The 5069-nt window shown below is 42.2% G+C and overlaps 1 long non-coding RNA gene across 4 annotated transcripts; it reads right to left on the reverse strand.

Annotated features, from left to right (window-relative positions):
- Positions 1-472: 472 nt before the first annotated feature.
- On the reverse strand, positions 473-4990 carry LOC102496623 (uncharacterized). Of its 4 annotated transcripts, none has more exons than XR_335992.3 (3): positions 4608-4990; positions 3815-3948; positions 473-1772 (listed from the first exon to the last, which is right to left on the reverse strand). It is a non-coding gene; the product is annotated as an uncharacterized LOC102496623 (long non-coding RNA). The 4 variants fall into 4 exon arrangements; XR_335990.2 differs by having other exon boundaries at positions 3815-3985; XR_335991.3 differs by having other exon boundaries at positions 4556-4990.
- Positions 4991-5069: the final 79 nt, after the last annotated feature.

The raw sequence follows: 5069 nt of genomic DNA on the forward strand, positions 1-5069 counted from the left end.
GTACAACATGGTAACCATAGTTAATAACAACATATTACATTCTTTTTAGAAAGCATTATTTGGGGGAACCAGCAGTTAGCATAATGGCTATGTCGCTGGACTCCCATGTAGTCGACTGCGGTTCGCGTCCCAGACCCGGTGGCTTGAAACTCACGCCGGGTGCGTGTGCGTGTGCGTGCGTGCCCAAGATCCCAGGAGGAGAATGGAGGAGAAGGGATTGTGGCGTGGTCATCCCCCCGAGGGGTGATTTCTTGCTTTCTGTCTCTCTGTCTCTCTCTGTCTTGTGAGCGCACGTGCCCTATAGCAAAATCCTCTCCAAAAAAAAAAAGCATTATTTAATTTTATTATTATTTTTAATTTGTAATAGAGCATGTGCTCACGAGAGAGAGAGAGAGAGAGATAGAGAGATAGAGAGAGAGAGAGAGAGGGAGGGAAAGCGGGCTGCCAGGTCTGGGACTTGAACCAAGGCTGGTCATGTGGGAATCCAGTGCCTTAACCACCACACCTCCTGCTGGCCCCCAGCATGTATTACATTCTTGAATATTGCTGAAATAGATTTTGGATTCACCAGGAAAAGTAAGTATGTGACGTGATGCATGCACTAAATAGCTCAATCTAGCCATTCTGCAATGTATACATATTTCAAAACAACACACTATACAGGATAAGTATATACAATTTCTGTCAAATAAAAAATTAATTTAAATAGTTACAAAAAAGAGAAAGGCAAGGATTATTTGTCTATTTTGTTAATTGTTATATGCCTAATACCTAGAGTAGCGTTGGCCACAAAACAAATCTTTGTTTAATGAGTAAAAGAAGTTAGAGGTTCTGACTTGACAGAATGATTAAACCTATTAAAGACTTTTTACAATTTGTTACTAAATTACATTTTTACTCCACTATTTCCTTGTATAAATAAACTTTTATTTTTTTCCCCACATGCATGCAGTGAACAGGTGTTTTTGTTTTTCAATGTTTTGCTTCTCTTCATTCCTTTCCTCCAGGTCTCTTGGCAAATTTTACTCTTTAAACTCCAGATGTTGTTATATCTTTTCTGTAAAATTTTTCCAACCACCTCAAAATAGGGTAATTTTTCTTTCCTCTGAATTTCTCTAACAGTTTTTTTTATGTGTCATTTATTAATGCTCAATATAATAAACAATTTATTTCTTATCAATTATTTTCTTTAATCCTTTATCTACAATTGTCTTTGAGGGCAGGGGTTGTTGTCTGTGTTTTGAAGTCTCCAAGCACCTCACTGTTCTGGCTCAGTTATTTCTCAATGAAATTGTTGTTGATATAACCTTCCACAGAGGTTGTCTGTTTGTGGCTGGTGAACTCAGAGCTCCTGTGCTTGGTATTGTCTTTGGGCCCAGGTGAATCAGTAAACTTCCTTCTGTCCCCCTAGTGGTAGAGGGGACGTGGTCTCAGAAGCACATACAAAGAGCAGGTGAAAAGGGACTGGGTGAAGGAATGTGAACAATGGAAGAAAAGATGATCAGATTCTGGACCGTTTAAGCTGCTGAAATCATTCACAACAAAAGTCAGTTAACTTAAAATGGCCCTTTCTGAGGGGTTGTTTGGTGGCATAGCAGTCACTCAATGCTCTTCAAGGCTGACTCACATTGGAAGATTCTGGGTTCATGTCTGGAAACCTTGAACATGCTGGGTACTTTTGTGCCCATGATATAGGACTGGAGTAGTGAAGGGTGGATTGTGGCATGAAGACTCAGTTGAACAAGCTTGTCTTTCTCTCGCTGTGTCTCTCACTAATGAAAGAAAAAAAAAGAATAATGTTTTTAAAAGTAGCCATCAGTAACTTCACCTTCCTATTCAAAGGACACAGGTAATCAATCTCTTTTTGGTGGGATAACAAAATATTTCCAATCTATGTTGCAGATGTTTGAAGGTGGCTGTGAAAAAGAAAAACAAACATAAAATGAAATGAGGAGCCGCAGTTGTGATTATTCACACCTCTAGGAATCCAGAATTTAATAAACATGAATAGGGACTAGGCTGTGGCACAGTAGTAAAACATGATGCTCTGCAAGGCTGACCCATTGGAAGGCTCTGGAATGGTGTCCAGAGACTCCCCTGAGTATTCCAGAAACATGGCTGCCCATCATCTAGGACTAGCTGAGGCTAGAATGGATGACAGTCTGAAGATGTTGGCAGTGTTGTCTCTCTTTCACTCATGGAAGGAAGAAATGAATGAAGTTAAAAAAGGTTTAAAGAACCTTGAAAAAGAGAAAGTTCCAGAAGTAAAGTTAAATTTTCACACAATTTTATTGTTAGATTTAGGTAACTATCATCTGGAAATATATCTGAAAATGCTGAGCTTCCATTTCACCTTTGAAGATATGTGTGTTTTTTTGTTTTTTTTCTTTTTTGAGAGGTTTTTGCTATAGGGCACATGCGCTCACCAGAAAGACAGAGAGAGAGAGACAGAGAGACAGAAAGCGAGAAATCACTCCCTAGGAGGGAGGTCACGCGGCAATCCCTTCTCCTCCATTCTCCTCTCGGGATCTTGGGCACAAACACACACGTGCCCGGTGTGAATTTAAGCCACCAGGTCTGGGGTTTGAACCATGGTTGATTGCATGGGAGTCCAGCAACACAGCCATTACGCCAACTGCTGGTCCTGATACATGTGTCTTATGTCCCCTCACAGATTGATGAATTTCAAGTTGAAGCGCTTGATCTTGCTTTTAAGTCCCTAAATCACTGGTGAAAAACAAAACAAAACAAAAATCCCCAAACCACCATGAAAACTAAAAACAAAAAACTTGTAAAAATCTGTTGGTTAAATAAGAATAAACAGGGACCAGCAGGTGGTGTGGTGGTTAAGAGCACTGGATTCCTACATGGCCAACCATGGTTCAAGTCCCAGACCTGACAGCTTGTTTTCTCACTCTCTCTCTCTCTGTCTCTCACCCTCTTTGGTTAAATTAAAATAAATAAATAAATAAAGTTAAATAAAATAATTTTCAAAGAAAAAAAGAATAAACAGATAACAATCTGCCCTAAGCAAATAAACCATGCAGCAATAAAGAAATATTTAGCCTTAGTTATTTCTATAAGAGCCATGAAGCATTCTGGACTGAAACTTAACAAGTTAGCACTCTGCACATACTCTAATCTTTAGTCCTAGAAGGGAGATGTGATACTGCAGATGTAGAAGCTTCTTCATGCAGCTAGACAGAATATGACTGTGAAGTCATGTGTAATTTTTTAAATTGCTGAAGTATCATTATTTCTAGTTTGTTGGAAAACGTAAATGCCACATTTAACAGAATAGCAATAAGTCTTTGTTCCAGTCTGATGACTTAATCTTACTAATTATGATAATATATGCTAGCTGGAGTCGATAATATTTAATAAAATATTGGAACGAATTTGTTTTGCATACATTTCAAGGAAATTAATAAAAGTATCTTCATTTGCAACATTTTAAACCTCATTGACTTAAAGTTTGTATGTAACAGTGTAGGAAGAGCACTGAAGGAGAACAGAGACACCTGTGTCAGGATTTTAGTCATTTAACACATGTGTGGGTGTGGTGGGACTGAGGTAGTATTACTGAAGATAAAGGGAGACAAAGATAGCAAGATCTTTCATTTGTTAAGGCTTTTTCTCTATTTTATAATTTTATTTTTGATTTAATTAATTTATTTAAATTTGACCAGAGAGGGAGGGAGGGGAGAGAAAGAGAAAGAGAGAGGGCGAGAGCGAGAGCGAGAGCCACCAGGTAGGACTTGAAGTGGAATCGCCAATGTGAGAGTCTAGCACCCTTAACCACCACACCACCTACCTGCCCCAGGGCTTTCCATCTTTTGAGTCACCTTAGTGCAGTTTGTCATTTGAGCTTCACAAGTGTCTGAGGCAGCAGGGCAGACAGGCACTCCCATTTTATCAATGAGGAAACTTAGCCTTGGAGAGATTGTTCTGTCCAAAATCACAAAGGTGAAGTGCAGTCATCCTCCTCCTCACCAAAAGCACATCAGTTAGTCACAAACCATATATGCATACATAAAAATAGACGTGAGACTCACAACTTCTGTCAAAGGGGCTCTTGGGCAACTGGAAAAACCGCCATGACTAGCTCTATTTTGTCATAGGGATTTGGGATGGTTTTTTGGGCCAAATTCCCCTTCCCCTTTCCCTCCACAGCACAGGGGGCAAATGTAGGACCCAGGGACCTGTGGCGTTAGCACAGTTGTGTACAGCCTTGCACAGAAGTAACTTGCTAATCAGTGCTAAATGCTAAACCACGTGGTTATTCATGAAAAGATGCGAAAGGATAACAAAGGTGAATGAGATTTATTCAAAACTTCGGTTTTTGGAGTTTCTTGTGTGTTTTTTTTTTTAATTTTTAATGAATTTGTTTTTAGAACAGTCAAAAACTGATTTGAAGTTCACCAGGGAATTGAATTCAATTTTTATAATAGTTTAAAAAAGTGATAAATCAAAGTCCTAAGGCACCCGGAAGATCTACCTTGTCTCCCTCGAAGGCTTCCTAAACTGGCCCATCCCTCCCTAGGGAGCATCTTACCTGAAATCAGCCAGGAGTCCTCTCAGCACAGTTCCCTCTGAACCCTGCCTACCTGGTTGTCCCTCTGCGGGCTCAGCCAATCTCTAATCTGCTCCAGTGAGGTCGAACTGAAGCTTCCCTCGCCTTCAGGTGGATAAAAGAGAAAGCAGGTGCTTCCCGAAGGGCGGGCTCAGGAAGGGGTCCCGCGCCCAACTCGGAGTAAATTGGTGGGCGCCTTCAGTCCCTGCTCTCGGCTTCTGCCCGAGGGCGGCGGGCGGTAAAGAGGCGGCAACCCGCAGGAGACCCGAGCGTCGCCAGAGCACCCAGTGCAGCCCCAGCCAGGGAGGAAGGAACAGGTGCCGTTTCCCCGACGTCCGCGAGCGGCGCCTGCCGCACCCAGCCCGCTGTCGCGCCCCTCCCGGGGCACCCGTTGCCCTTTGCGCCCCCCCTCCCGTGGCAGACCCGAGGGAGGCGCCGCTCTCAGGTAATTATTGCTAGCAGGGCCGCGGGGGAGCGGGGGTGGGCGCGCCGGCGG

The sequence above is a fragment of the Tupaia chinensis genome, unplaced genomic scaffold (genome assembly GCF_000334495.1).
Source record: "Tupaia chinensis unplaced genomic scaffold, TupChi_1.0 Scaffold000597_1, whole genome shotgun sequence".
Classification (NCBI taxonomy): Eukaryota; Metazoa; Chordata; class Mammalia; order Scandentia; family Tupaiidae; genus Tupaia; species Tupaia belangeri.